Below are 16126 nucleotides of genomic sequence, written 5' to 3'. Positions count from 1 at the left end.
TATGTGCGTTACTGTCAAGGTTTTAACTTCCATTTAGAGCGTCCTTTAGTCTGCAGTTGTACAAATAATGAAAATATTCTTGTGTTATAACATCAGTTGCTTCTCAGCGTTTGGCAACTGTGCAGCACCAAATATTAAATGTGACTTATTTAATATCATTATGTACTGTTTTATCAATCATTGCATTAAAAAGAGCTTCAAACAATGCACCCAAACCCACTATTTTACATTTATAAGCAATAATTGAAGATTAAATGAATGGTTTGAACACTATAATGTAGTTCTAAGCAGATTTAGGGTCATTCAAAGTGTGTTAGGGTAAAGCAAAACCATGTGTAACCACAGAACACCGGATGTTGTGTTGTGACTGAAGTTGAACTTCATGTTTTACGGTAAAGTAGAGTATGTAAACACTCTGTATCCAGCACAGTTCACAACATCTGCACCCCCAACTTCAGACGCACACCAAAACCACACAGCTCTCTGTATGTCTTCCTTTGGCAACAGGAAATTTAAATTCATTTTTAAAGCAGAGATAAAAAATGAAATATGAGAAGATTCATTTTTGCCCGACTGGCGACTAAAAAGCTCAATCTGTAGACAAAAATCCATCGTAACCGAAAGTAGAATACTTAAGGGACCCACATGAATTCTCGTATTTGATATTCCACTGAAAACCACCTCTGCAGGCTGACCTCATAACGCTGTGGTATCAGCGTCCTACATCACTTCCTGTGGGCTCACAGTGAACGTGACACTGACAGTGTTTGTCCTCAGAGACCCCATCCACCCTCTCATTAAGGTTGTGTTTACAAGGAAAGCCAGCAGAGTGGATCATGTTTGGTTAACCACTGTCTAAACTCCTGATAAGCCCCTGAGTCAGCCTGAGCCCTGCAGCCTGTTATAATGGAGCGGGGTCTCTGAACAATAGCCCCCCTGAGTGAGTTCATCCCAAGCTGAGGCACCTATGCTGGAAGTCAGCTGTCAGGTTTGGCAGGTGTGTGATGACTGAGATCATTTTTTTTAAAAGGTGAGACAGAGAAAAACAAATGAGTAGGCCTTGAGTCGCATCCTCCTTGTCTGTCTCTATCTCTCTTACACGCACAGCTGTGGTTAATAGAGTGATAGCAAAGATTGTACGGGCAGGTGTGGGCCTGGTTTTAAGCTGCAGGATGCAGAGATTAGCGTGATGGTAGAACATCTCATCACAGCATCTCCCACATCTCTTCATGATCTGGTGCTCAAGTTACCAGGCATGAGAAACTCACTCCCATAGTGCTGCCAAAGTGGGGCCTAAATGTCTTATACATAATTGATATACATTTTAATGATGACTTACTTTCACATTAAACAGTATAAAAAACATCACTGCATTCAAAGTTGTAACAGAATCTACTTACTGTACCTAAATGTATCAGTACTTTCTATGCAGACTGGTCCATGTCAATAATATTATATTACTGAATCATTATCATGATGCATTAATGTGTATGCAGGACTTTAAAGCTAAAAGTTACTGCTTTATATAATGTTGGATAGTTTAATATAACTCTCTGCACATGTGTTTTGTATGGAACATGGAGGTGCGCAATTCATTCTGAAATAAGTTCAAGTGTAATTTAGTATGAAAACTTTAGTAAAGAACAAGTGGAATTAAATTCTTAAAGCTCCTGTGAGGAGTCTTTCACTGGTTATGAAACAGACTGAAATGAATTCTGATGACTCCATATGAGCTACAAAAGCAAACAGACCATCAGCGAGAAGATTGATTACTTCTATATAGTTATTTTTAATGCCTGAAACTGCTGGCGGGGGGGGGGGGTAGGTGTCAGATGAAGCGATCAACTGCACGCTGCCTTCGTTTACATTTTCCAGGGCAGAAATTCAAAGTGAGTGATACATATGACTGTTAAAGAAAGCAGGATAAGATTTTTGTTAAAAACAACCACTCAAGCATGTACAGGACAAAATCAGCAAAGAGATAAGAGGTACGGCTTTGTCCACAGGGGGGCGCCAAATTCAACACAAACTGAAAGTTCCTCACAGGAGCTTTAATGTACAAGGGCTGCACGGTGGTACAGTGGTTATCGCTGCCGCCTCAACGCCAGAAGGTTCCTGGTTCGACGTATGTGTGGAGTTTGCGTGTTCTCCCCCATGCATGCAGGGAAATCCAGCTTCCTCCCACAGTCCAAAGACATGCTCGTTAGTTTCATCGGTGAGTCTAAAATTGCCAGGGTGTACCCCGCGTCTCGCCTAATGACAGCTGGGATCGGCTTCTCTTTTTATCTTATTAATTAAAGTATAAAACATACTAATGTATAGCTTGTGAATTTTAGTATTCTACAATAATAACTAGCATAATAATAATAATAACTACCATTGAACGTTTAGTGTAGCCAGTGAGACAACATGCACAATAGCAGGACTGTAACTTGCACATCCAAAATAAAAGCAGTCATGATTGAAGTAATTTAATGCGTGTGTGTTTTGTAGGAAAGGGTTATTCAGTATGAAGGCAAATGGTCAGCAAGAAGTGGCCACACGGCCTTCAGCCTGTTTAAAAGAGAACCAGATGGGGGCGTTGCTGCTCAGGTGATTGATCACAGGACAGTGTTGTATTCAGCTGACTTGCCAATGGACACAGATTACGTCCTGGAATAAGATGCCTCATATTATGGATCTAAATTAGAGTTCGTTTTGCTCGTGACGAACATTTTACTGGATTTTCAAGAGTTAAATGTTAAAAAAATGTTTTCCTTTATTTGGCTGAGTACATGTTATGTGTTTAGTGTAAAGTGAGAGCAAAGTAGTGAGGGCGAAGCCAAACGACAGATTGAAGGTCACTTATTAGATCACTGTAACGGCCCTGTACCACATCTAGCCATTAATGAGGGCTGGATGCAATTATGGCATTACATAATGAGGCCTAATTCTGTTTACATGTTGATTAAAGCGAGAGTTATGGGATGAGACGATGACGGGTAGAAAGTAATGTTTTTACAAGTGGAAGATTGTTTTACAAGTAACAGAGGGAGAGACTGAGGGGAGGGGGGGCAGTATAAGGGTAGGGGTGGGGGGGTTGTATATGTCACATCTGTTGCTGCCACTCCCTTGCCGGTCTGAGAGCATGGGAACCTGCAGGAGCTCCAATGGTTGCAACAGGCTTTGCAGAGTGACCTTCATTTATCAATTTAAAAAATAAAAGAGGTCATACGGGGGTCTGAATGCATTTTATTTTGAAGGGGGGAGATGCGATGCTGAGCAGAGTTCAAATCCTGTTCAGCCCATCATCCTGTTGTGGGATCAAATAAATTGTGCATGGTTAGTATTCAGGGATATAAAAGCGTCTGTCATCAGCATGCAATGTGTTCCGTCAACATCCAATGAAAGTATCTCCTGAATCTGGGGCTTCCTGTCTGCGGCTTGTGGCCCGCACGCTGCTCAGTTTGCCAAAGCGGGTTTTAGGTTTCTCTCGCTGTCTTGTCTTGACTTGGCCCCCCAGAATGGTGACCACCACACTTTAATAAGCCATTTCACAGGGGTCAATTCTCCTTTCTCCACGGCGTCAGCTGGGTTCACCCCTTCCTCACCCAGACTCCCCCGTTGGCATGTGTTCAGCCCTGCGTTGTTTACCGGACTGAGCATTTAGAGGGGTTAGCGTTTCACCATGGCAGCTGTTGGCACCATGTGCCTCCCCCTCGGGCGGCTGGCCGACGGCACGCAGGCCACAGCTTCACACACCCTCCAGCATCCCCCTGAGGATCCTGCCCTCCCTCCTATTGCCCCCTTCGCTTGGCCTTGGTTGAAACCAGTAGCCTTGATCAGATATCATATACCAGTTTAATGTGAAGACAGGGTCATGGCTTTAATTGATTGCTCCCGGATGTTGCTCACAGTCTGCTGCCAGTGCAGCTTGAGCTTGAAGAAGGAAATTCAGTGTCAACAAGGAGCATCCTCTTTCTGTGTATGTACAGACTTAATTCATGCTAGGACGACAGCTTCTATCACATCTGTCATTAGCAGGATTAAGGGCTCCTGTCACTGCATTTTCCATGTCGCCTGTCTCAGTGATTGGCCTGACAACTGTAACGACCACCGGGACGCAAGGAAAAACTTTTAGATCAAGATTTCATGTGGCACCAGCTGACTTCAGCCATGATAGTGGCATGGGATGGCAGTGGCTCTCAGTCCGATGTTTAGGTCTGCCTGAAAAGGTGATTTTAGCTCGTCTAAATGAGGAGGTCCGAGGTTGTGAGAGCAGGTTTGTGGGGTCTGAGTTTCCAGAATTTCAGTCAGGGGCTGGCCGGGTTGATGAGGTTGGGGTCCTGGAGCTAAGCGCTGGAGGTTTAGCGATCTAGAAGAAGAGACAGGGTAAATTCCACATACTTTCAAACTAGATAGGTCAAAACCTAGTATGTGGCCGACCACATCAGGTTAATGTGCGCTTAAGGTGAGGACAGCGGACGATCAGTGGAGGAGCAGGCCTGCCTATTCCCCGAACAAAGTATCCAGAGCCATATAGACAGAGAGTCGGTGGAGGTCCAATATGCTCCATGATCCGCCATTGTCGCAACTCTCTCTCTCTACAGCTGTGAAAGTACCGTCACTCGCTCACTCAGGCAGTCAGTTACATACAGATCCATGTGTAGGGCTGACCCCGGCGGTCAGTCAAAAAGAGCTTGAACCGAGTACCACACAGGGTAAACGAACGATCTGGAGAGGAGTGAAAGACTGAGCCGGTGAGACGGTGGCTTGATTGTGGAACCCACGCCCAGCTCAAAAGATTGGGACAAAAAAAAGTTATTATGACCTTTAAATTTATTTGATTTAATTTAATCTAATTGGCCAAACAACATTTGTATCATGTAGAACAGTGGTTCTCAACTGGTCTAGCCTCAGGACCCACCACCTCCTCCTAAATGACTAATCGCGAACCAAATTTCTGACATTTTTCAACCACTTGAATTCATTAATGAAAAATGGTGCAGTTTAATACAGTAGTATTAACAGTACAGTAGTATAAACAGTGTAACAGTAAAGCAAAATGACCAGCAGTGCATAAGAGGAAAATATTCCCTCTACAAATCATTCAGTTAACAGCCATTTGTCACCAGGATAAACTCAAAGTGCAAAAATAAATGCAACACCGGAAGGGTTCATCAAGTTTGAAAAATGTAAATGTAACTGTAGCTGGGATTAGCCAATCAGTGGATACATGGAGTGTGAATAAACTACACTAGTGCTGCACGCATGTCATAGGAAACCTATGTCCTTCAAAATAAAAGCGCAGCATCAACTTTTTGCCACAACTATGTTTTTTTTCAAGCACACATCTGCGACCTACTGAAAACAGCTCCGCGACCCACTTTTGGGTCCCGACCCACCAGTTGAGAACCACTGATGTAGAAAGCTGTATACATCAATTTATATTTTGCACTTGATTTGTTTGGTTGTTAAACTTATAAAGTAGTTAAAGCAGACATAAGGCTCTCTTTAAGCCTGTCAGTACAGTGCTTTATGTAACTTTAAATTGATAAAGTGACACAGTCAAAAGTAGATTCTAACAACTGCATCCTTTAGTACATGTTAGAGGTCTTATGTGGATCCCATGGCCTGAGACCCGTACAGGTCCTTGTTGTAGTCAGTTTGGGTTTGGATTGGGTTCCATTTCTCTTACCAAGGGTCCTGAGATGGTTTATCATTTTATTTTATATATATGTATATCAATTTTTCCAATGATTTGTTGTGGATTGGATGAGATCTAACTGTTTAAAAGAAATTGAAATTGGAAGGGGATGTTTGCAAGGTTTAATTGTGCTATATTCTGTCCTTGTTGGCTATTCTACCTGTTGTTCTGATAGCTAGCAGCCTAGATGAGACATGAAGTCCCCTTTAGAGCTCTGGTAATCCAAATTTGGTAATCTTGAAAAGTTTGTATCTGGGTCAGGCTGATTCAATCTAATTTTATGCTGGAAAACCAACAAAAAAAGCCACAAGGATAATCTTATTCTTAAAGGCAACAGTTTCAATTCGGATTACACTAATCCAGATAAACTGGGCCTTGAGGATTTGTCCTGGCATTGTTGATCCCCTAACTTTTCAGGAAGCAGGAATACATTTTTTGTTTTGAATGACACACCTCAACAACTTTTCAATAGATTGCCCATTAAATTTGGAACAGATATTCATGCTGCCCAGACACAGCGTGTTGATCCCCTGCCCTTTTCTGCGTGCTGAAAAAGCAAACGTTAGCATGCTAGCGCGTTAAACCTAGATGTGTTACCGTTCAGCTCTTAGCACCAGCTGCTAACATGGCTCTAGAGAAAGTTATCTGCTGCTTTGTGAAGATGTTAAGTGGAAAGAGGAAAGTGTGTGACATTTAGGTCTGTGTATCAGACGTGGCTCGCTAATCAGGTAATGAACCAGTCAGCAGTTTCTGGCGCACTGGATGTCACTTTCCAAGGTGACGTTCAAGAGAGACCATGAATATAAACCCACTTGAGGACATATTCTAAGATCCTAACATGCTCGTGTCTCTATATTCTTGAAACACTGCATCACGATAACCTCTCTGTGATTGGCAGATGGCTGTTTTAGGAGAGACGGGGGAGATCGTGAATGCCGGTAATCTCATCCCCGCCCCGCAGAGTGTAGTGAGTCTTGGGAGAGTGTTGTAGAGAAGCAAGGTCAGGGTGACAGTTGTCAGACCCCCTTCCATACCATTTGGATGGAAAGTGATACCACAGACAGCTGAGGCTGCTTCTGTCACTCTCGGGGTTAATTTGGAGCGTCTTAACATTCACTTTGCTCGGGACGGATTTGTAATGAACGTGGAACTGGGGGGTGAATGGAAATCTCAGCGTCTGTGGCTCTTTACCTCTCACACACACAAATACACACTCCGAAACACAGTCACCATCAGGACAGATTCTTGTGGTCGTCTTGTAACCGCAGAGTCATGCGGCGCTCATAACTCTTTCAATCATACTCATTGTGGAGATGCCTGTCACCATCCTGCATGCATCCCACCCTACCCACTCACCCCTGGGGCACGGATCAGGATGAGGGACCCCCCGGTGAATGTTTCCCTCCTTCACAACAGTCAGGCGACATATCAGGAGGCCCCCAAAAATACACAGCGGGGACATGGGATGAGGTTCTCCAGACACCGGATATGCAATCTACAAACGTGACCCAACAAATGTCACCAAGTCTTCAGGGCTGTGGATCAAGGATGTATAAAGGGATGGATTGAGCAAAAAAAGATGATAGGTCATACTAATTAATATGTTTTGTACAGTGCAGAGGATGTCTCTTTGTGATAAGCAAGGTCACATGTCACAGCTCTGTAAGTTTCAAGTTTCAGTTTTGTTGTTGAGTTAGACAGAAGGCATGGCTTAACAGATGCCACTAAAATATCTGAAAAACTACTGCATGGATTGCCATACATGTTTTTTATGTTGCACAGCTCATCTTTTCTCTGGTTAAAACATGAGGTTTGCCTTTTTGATTGTAAGGGAACTTGTGTTCCACATCAAAGTCTGGTCATGGGTCTTTGGCAGCATGTGGAGTTTGCATGTCAGAAAGTTTTTCCTTGCCAATGTGCCAAATGTTGCTAAGTGCTATTCATGGTGATTCACAATGGGTCTCTCTCTAAATAACAAAGAGTACAGTCTGGACCTGCTCTTAAAGTGTCCTGGGATGACTTTGGTTATGATTTGGCGCCATACAAATAAAATTTGATTGGGAACTTCGCCTTCCTCCCACAGTTCAAAGACATGCTTGTTAGGTTGGTGACTCTAAGACTGTGTCGACACGTACTTGGGTATTTTTCAAAACGTAGCTTTTTCTCTGCGTTTTGGCCTCTCCTCCACACACAAAGTGTGTGAGTGTGGAAGGTTGTCTGTCTCTGTGTGTCAGCCCTGTGATTGACTGGTGATCAGTCCAGGGTGTTCCCCCCGCCTCTTGCCCAATTACAGCTGGGATAGGCTCAACCCTTACCAACCCACCTACCTACCTTGGTAGCTGAGAAGTTAAATGCATGATACATATCCCATCCTGTTAATAATTGTGTTAAGTCCATTCACTTTCAGTTACGCCTTCAAATAAAGTAGTTTAACAAAAGCAGCTAAACTGCTCCCTTGTTTACTTCCTGTCTGAACACATCTCACCACTTCTAACCGTGTCATTTTTATATCAATGTACTCCAAGATCTTGGCTTTTCATCCATTGGGCATAATGTTTTCTGAACTGATAGAAAGGATTGCAAAAAATATGATCTAAATAAGTTGTAAAAAACAGAATTATCCTTTTTATGATGGAATTTGACGTCATGTGAATCTTTCCTTCTTAGCCCAAAGTGTTGCCTGCTCTCAAAGCGAGACAGAAAAGCATGCCGCGTCCATTAGGGCCCATTAGTACCTACATCGATGATGTACACAAAAGAGGGAGACCATTATTCACTGTCACTGTTCTCTACAGTAAAGGAAAACACTAACATTTAGTTAGTAAAGAAAGGAAAGAAAAGGTCAGCTGCACTCAAAACTCTTTCAAGAATAACACGTATCAGCTGTAAATGTAGTCATCCATCACATCTGCTTATTTCCTGCTTCCTAAATTGTGTATGTGTGCATATAAAATCTTAGCGGAAAACACTTTAAAAAGTCAACACAAGCATCAGAGGCCTGTCCCTGAACCCCATTTGTCTTTGGATTATGATGGTGGTGGTAAGGAGGAGGAGGGGGGGGGGGGGGTCTTCCTAAAGTCTTTCTCCCTGCTTGCCTCTTGTTTACATTCCTCACCCCCTAACCAGAGCTCCATCGCCTAATCTCATCAGTAAATTCTCCGGCTGAACAAATATCTCCTCTCATAGTGAATATTCTCAGCCTTTGTGTTCTCTCTCTCTCTCACACACACACACAGCTTCTAGTTAGTTTCCTGGCTGCGTCTGGTCTTGAGCCCTAATTCAGACTTCACTTTACGTCCTCTCTCTGCTGTAGACAAGCAGCACGTCAGCAGGAAACGAGCGAGGAGGTCACGTTCGCGCCTCTCTCTCTCTTTAATTTTCTCTTTTGTTTCACTTGTCTGCTTCTGCCCATTCTTTTTCTCCTTACTTCTCCTAACTGAAGGACACAAGTCAGACCCAGTTACAGATTGAGGGATCAGGGTTTGGTGTGATTGGTGCAGCAGGAAAACAAGCGTCTTTGTTCCTGTGTTTCAGCATTTGCCGTGCAGAAGATAAACACAAAGACACACTGCCCAGAGAGAGAGAAATCTTGCAGGATGGGGAGATGGATATGAAAGCTTAAGTTGACAGGCAGACAAGCAGACAGACAGGGATGGTTATGAGTTGAGCAAAGGCCTCCAACTGTGCGACCCTGACCTGTTCGTGCAGCTATTATGAATCGGATCAGTGGGCCTGTAAAGACCAACTGCTGCACTGCTCGAGTCATCGGCCAAAAACAGGGAATGTTCCCCTCTAAAGGCCTTCAAAGTCTGCTTAGTGAGGCAGCAAATCTAATTTATGTTCTTTTTTTGGAAATGCTGATACAGTTGATTTCTGTTTTAAGTGTGTGTGTCACTGTGTGTGTGTGATTGTGTTCCTCCAGTTGTCCTTTATTCTGTCACAAGGTTGTGAATGAGAGCCCATTTCCTGCACTGTTCTCACCCTGGGTTATAAAGGTGGGGGAAGGACCCGAAATAGTGTTGTTTTCTTGTGTGTACGTGTGTGTGTATGTATGTATGCTGTGTGTAAGACAGCATGGAGCCAGGCCCTTCCTGCGTCCCATTGTCTTTCTAAAACATACATCACACACACATGTAGAAACGTATGTGTAGCTGATTTAAGAGGATAACATTAAAGAACAAACCTTCATCATTACATTTGATTTGTTTATTATCTCAAGGCACATAAGCTCGGAGATATAAAGAGACCAAACCAACATTATGCGAGGAGGTAATAGAGCTGCTGTCAGCATGTAAACTGGTCATTTAAAGGGACACACAGGGATTTTGCACAACAAAGTTTGAGGAATACGACTGCATATTTCAAAAGTTGTATTAGGCCTTTCTTGGCTTCACAGAGAGCCACATAAAACCAGAAAAACAGTCAGATCTAAAGACTACAAGTTGATACATAAAAAATATAATGAGTTACAAATTTGAGAGTTTACCACCTGGTTTTTCCAGCTCCTCATTTCTGCTTGAGGCTAACAGCTCGAGGCTACATTATCTGCTACTATTATAACACAGCTACTACCAGCATGGCACAGGGGCTACTAGCATGGCACAGCCACAACAAGTGTAAGTGCTGCTACTATAGCAAGGCACTGCTAGCACATCACAGCCGCTACAAGCCTAACACAGCCACTACGAGCAAAACATAGCCGCTACAAGCCTAAGAAAGGCGCTACTAGTATAAAATAGTCGCTACAAGCCTAACACAGGTGCTACTAGGCTAACACAGCCACTACAAGCCTAACACAGGTGCTACTAGGCTAACACAGCCACTACAAGCCTAACACAGCAGCTACTAGTATAACATAGCCGCTACAAGCCTAACAAAGCCGCTACAAGCCAGCCGCTACGAGCAAAACATAGCCACTACAAGCTTAATACAGCCGCTACAAGCCTAACAAAGCTGTAATTAGTATAACATAGCCGCTACAAGCCTGCCAAAGCCGCTACTAGCATAACACAGCCACTATAAGTCGAACACAGCCGCTACAAGCCTAACAAAGCCGCGACTAGCATAACACAGCCGCTAGTAGTATAACACGGCCATTATTTCGATAGCACTAGACACAGAAATCTCCAATCACACTGTTAGTGGTCGAGTTGTATCTCGGGTAATATAGGCTTCATGTTTTTTGTTTGTTTGTTCTTTACACAAAAAGTTTTATTTAAAGATTCAGAATACAGTTACAAGGGAATGTGAAGGAGAATTGCCTAAAAACCCAAGGGGTTTGTAAAGCTATCATAGGAGATGTATGAGTGAAAGAACAATACATAATTTAATAACACTATTTATGTATCTATACAAGACATTACATGATAAAAATGACAGCTTTGCCCAGTACATGATAACAATCCACTCTTAAAACACTTGTCTGTTGCTCGAGTATGATGTATCACCTATAGACATAAAGCATACAAACACACCAAGAACAGTCTTTCATAGAAGAGGGAGGTTCACAAACACTGTTATTAACAGACTAAGATCACACACTAATGAGAGCTAGATTTCAGTTTTTCATTGAAAAAAGTGAGATTTGGTTTTGACAAGTAACGAGACAAGTAAAAAAGATGACATCTATTACTTTATACACTTCAAACTGTCTGCCATTAGTCTGACAATGTCAAAAAAGTAGAAAGCCTAATCAGAGGAGGACTCTTTTAATTACATTTGAATATACATTACATTAAAATAACAATAAAACATTGATAACAAGCTCTGTCTTCATGCCCTTCCACTGGGGATTAGATGTGATGAACATGTGGTTAAGTGTTTGATCTGTAACACTCTTCTCTCATCAGTAAGTGTCTGGGCATGTTTCACATTAGCATGACTACCATGCATACGTGAGGCGTGTCCTAAAAACTGAATGTGAAGGCCATCAGAGGAAGTGATAATTGGGACACCTGAGCGCCTCTGTTCTCTGATCCACGGCCGTTTACTCAGGAGAGAAAACACACACAGAGGCTCCACACCTCGGGGAGGGGGGTCAGCACTCCTCTTGATAAAGTGATGGTCTTTCCAATCACTTATCTTCAAACAGCCAACAGAGGAGTTGTTTTCCAACAAACAGCAGCCAATTCAGTCCAAGCCCTTTAGTAAATACTGGGCCGTCAGATTGGCAGACAAGACAAGACAAAGGTGTGAAGTAGCAGCAGCGGATTTGGCACAAAGACTTTATTTTCCCGGAGCATGGCTGCAAAAAGGTGCTTGTAAATTGATTTGTTTTTAAATCTATGAAGTATGTAACCATTGATTTATTTAAAAATGACCAATGAAGATAAAGAAGTGTTTTCTTTAAGTACCGTTGAGTTTCAATTTGTGAATCCAGCACTCAAAGGGATAGACATCTTGATATTAAATTAAACCTACACACACAAACAAAAATACAAGTTAAGTGTTATCTGATGAGATGGTAAAAACATTGTTGTACTTTATGCATGTTAAATCAATCAATCAGTCGATTTCCTAAACAACTACATGTTATTATACAACAGTTAGTTCCGACCAAGTAATTTGATTGGATAAGAGTTGTTCCATGAGTGCTGATATACAGCACAACATCACTTGGACTTTTCACTCTGTGTATCACTCCGCCTTGGCCAGGTGTTCTGAATACTGTTAATTTACATCACAGCAGACCGTGTATGTCTACATTGATCAAGGTGGTACCTCTGAATCACACAGCAGACTCTTACTTCAGTAGTTGATGATACATTAAAACATATACCTAACCTTACCTGTAGACACAGAGTGCAGGACAATGTTTGGGTTGCTTGGCAACAGAAGTCCAGTTTCAGTTAAGTAACAGAAATAGTTGAGTTGGTTGAGCTCTTGTTCTGTTGTTGATTATGCAGGGGTATTATGTATAGTGAGCACGTTGTTATCGTGGAATGGAACCCTAACAGGTTGAAGTGAAGGGGTCTTGTCTCACCCTGAAGTGGTTCCTCCGCCATAACAACCTGCTTTCTATACATTATCCCGCTTATAACGCAGCTTTTTCCTTATGAAATCAATTATTTAACACAATATATGGACATGGAAGTATTATTGATAAAATAAAAAGGATTATATTTCCGTTTAAAAAAAGCCTGTTACACTCACAGTGAGAGCTGCGTCCATAGCAACGGTTAACTCTGTAGCCTTCTTCTCTGTTAGTCCTCTGGATTGCGTGATTAGAGCTGAATCCCTAGCTACGGTCTTTCTTCATAGCAACGGTCTGTTATCGAGAAATAACAGACCTCGAAATGCTGTAATTAACAAATCAGAATAACGTATTTAACACAACCGTCTAACTGCCATTTCAGTGGCAACCATTTTTTCTGATTCCCATATAGCAGAACATTTCTGAGCATAACATGAGATCGATAATACGTTTATATAAGTGTCAAAAACCTAATATTTTTGCCTAGTGACTAAAGTGTATAACTCTGGGCTCTAGCTGAGCTTAGTTGGTAGAGTGCGTGTCCCATGTACAGCAGCTGAGTCCTCGCTGCAGCAACTCGAATTCAATTCTGGGTGCCTGGTTGCCTCACAAATCCATACGAGGCATGAAATTAGCTGGCAATACTTTAAAACAGTAGAGTGGCATAAAAAACATTTATCGATTTGGTTTAAATTGATTTGTTCAGTCATCATTCCAACAGAATAGCATGGCAAATAGTTTGTGGTATGATAAGCCATATTTAAACTCTGTTCTTAAGAGAGTGAAATTATATTTTCTGGACACCATAACTCTGATCAATGACCGCTTGGTCCAGCTACAATCTCTGTATTGTAGTACTTTCCTGAGCCTTTGTTGCAACTGTTTGGGTGGGAAACAAGACCTCAAGCTCTGGTCACACTGTGAGGTCTGGTAGTAGAATGACATCATGCAGTCCTTGTCAAGTTGAGCTACTTTTTTATCATGACCTCTGACCTCAGGGAAGGAAGGAAGGGAGCCTGAGTTAAAGGAAGGGCAATGTGCTCGATGAGCGACCCAGGTTCATACCGCATTTATATTTAATCTCAAAGAATTACTCTGTTTTCTTGCACTTTGTGTCGACCTCTCCGGGTTTTAGTTTCTATATTAAGCTTTGATAGAGTTTGTTTTCCAAGCTTTGGGTCATCCCCTCTCAAACCTTGTGAATCCATTTCAGAGCGTTTTCTCATGGCCTTAAATTTTCCTCCCGAAAAACAAATAAGTATCTCAAGTCAGAGAGAGTCTCACAAGCAAAAACAGAGGCTCTGATTTCATGACAGATAAAAGACGGCACGCTCTGCCAGCACTCCTGACAAATCAGCACTTTCCTGATTTAAAGACGCAGCCACTCCTTACTATGACTGGAGATGAGCGTGTGCCTCACAGATCTGACATTTCTCACGGTGGGTCAGGTGTTTTCCTACGATCACCCTACAAGCCCGTGCACATCTTTGTTTCTGACGTCCAACACCTTCCTTCAACACTTCATATTTGCTTTTCTGTTATGCAATCCATTTGTAGCTGATTGCCTCTACACTCCCTCTTTTCCCTCTCTGTTCTCCCGGTGTTTCCCACACTTCGTGCACCTCCAGAGACCGAGCCCCTTTTGGCGTGGCTCCATTTGGCAGTCACACTGACAGAAGGACCAGCATGTGCGTGGGCTTCATAATAAAATAATCTTTGCCCTCGGGTGCTGAAACTCTGCAGCTACTCCCTGACAGTTTCACTCGCCCCAAGAGAGAGAGAGAGAAATAATAGGTGTCTGGAACACTCTGTGTCTGTGCAATGCTGTATGTTGTTACTGACGTACTATGGAAACAAATGTCATAGTTTGTAGAAAGGCCTCACTCAAAAGATCACAAGCAGTCATGCGTTTTGTAGATTCTGCAGAACAAGTTATGATGTGAGAGTGAAGCTGTAACAGGAACTGATGTGTATCCACATTACATGAAATTAAGATTTTCTGGTCTGGAGACTTAAATGTCAAATGTTGTACAGACACAAGAAAAGTTGGACTCTCACATCAGATGCACCAGGATGTTTTTAAGACCAAAACTGTTTAGTATTTAACAGTAAGCAGGATGTGATTTTTTGCTTGTCTGAAGCAGGAGGTGGAAGAAGTATTCAGGTGTTTTATTTAACTTGAAGTAGAAATACGACAAAGAAACAGAGTGTAGTTTTGTCATGTTATACGTTATATCACCATTACCGACACATTACAGTGCAAAAACTGCAGATGCATTTGTCAAAGTTGCAGTAATTTTAACCCCTTTAAATTATGGCGCAGGGTAAAGGGCAAAATTAAGACTATTGAGAGGATGAAGGAGACTTGCCGAAGCCAGCTACTGATTGGGCCAATGATAAACCAGCGCTGGTAACTTAGAGGCTGCCGGTGGTAAATGAGAAGCCCCCTATTCATTTGACCAGGGCGGTAATTCATATAGCATAGAAACCCACTGGATCGCCTACTGGCTAGGCTGGTCATTAGCTTCTGAGGCTAGCGACTAGCACGCCAGAACTAGCAACTCACTGGATCGGGTACAGGCAAGGCTGGCCATTAGCTTCCGAGGCTAGCGACTAGCACGCCAGAACTAGCAACTCACTCGATCGGGTACAGGCTAGGCTGGTCATTAGCCTCCAACATCCAACATATCCACACATAGCTATTGATTTAGCTGGTCACTTTCTTCTGTTGTCCTTTACCCTGTGCCATATTAAATACCAGCAGGAAGTTTACTCTGTAAAAAAAAAGTTCTCATAGTCCTTTAGTCCAGTATACGTCTCAAATGAATGCATGGGTAAGGATATACTTAAGTAAAGTACAAGTACTACTTAATTGTACATAAGTACAGTGCTTGAGTAAATGTACTTTCCGTGTTGAGTCAAGACATTGAAAGTACATTTACTCAAATACTTTACTTATGTGAAATTTGTGATGCTTGTACTTTACACTGTAAAAAACAATTTGTCGAGGTAACTCAAGGTAACGTAATTTATTGCCAGTCTAAGCTAGAAGCTAGTGTAAATGTTGTGAAAACTCAACATTTGTTTATGTTATCTCAACTAATTTTTCCAACTTGCAAAAATTATTCTGTTGAACTTAAGACTGTGAGTTAAAAGTTTGCATCCCGGTCTGACCATGTATGAAATTGAGCGACAGTGTTGACAAAACAAGAGACACAAATGTGATTAAACCTAAGTAGACTGAAGGATTTAAGTACAACTCAATTTAATGTCAAATAAATTTGACATTAGATTCAATCAACTTAAAAGTTTAAGGGAGCCCGGCGCTAACTTTTTTTAACAATGAAGAAGAAGTATTTGACAGCTTGTAAAACAGATTATAAAGTTAAATTGTACTCAGGTACAGTACTTGAGTACTTGAGTAAATGTACTCTTATTGTTGGGCAAAGACTTCAGTGACTTTACTT

This window comes from Semicossyphus pulcher, unplaced genomic scaffold, assembly GCF_022749685.1.
Source record: "Semicossyphus pulcher isolate SPU_LCO1_2020_fin unplaced genomic scaffold, fSemPul1.0.p SCAF_22, whole genome shotgun sequence".
NCBI classification, from domain to species: Eukaryota; Metazoa; Chordata; class Actinopteri; order Labriformes; family Labridae; genus Semicossyphus; species Semicossyphus pulcher.
The sequence above is the reverse complement of the archived record's forward strand: the minus strand, read 5'-3'. Positions refer to the sequence as shown.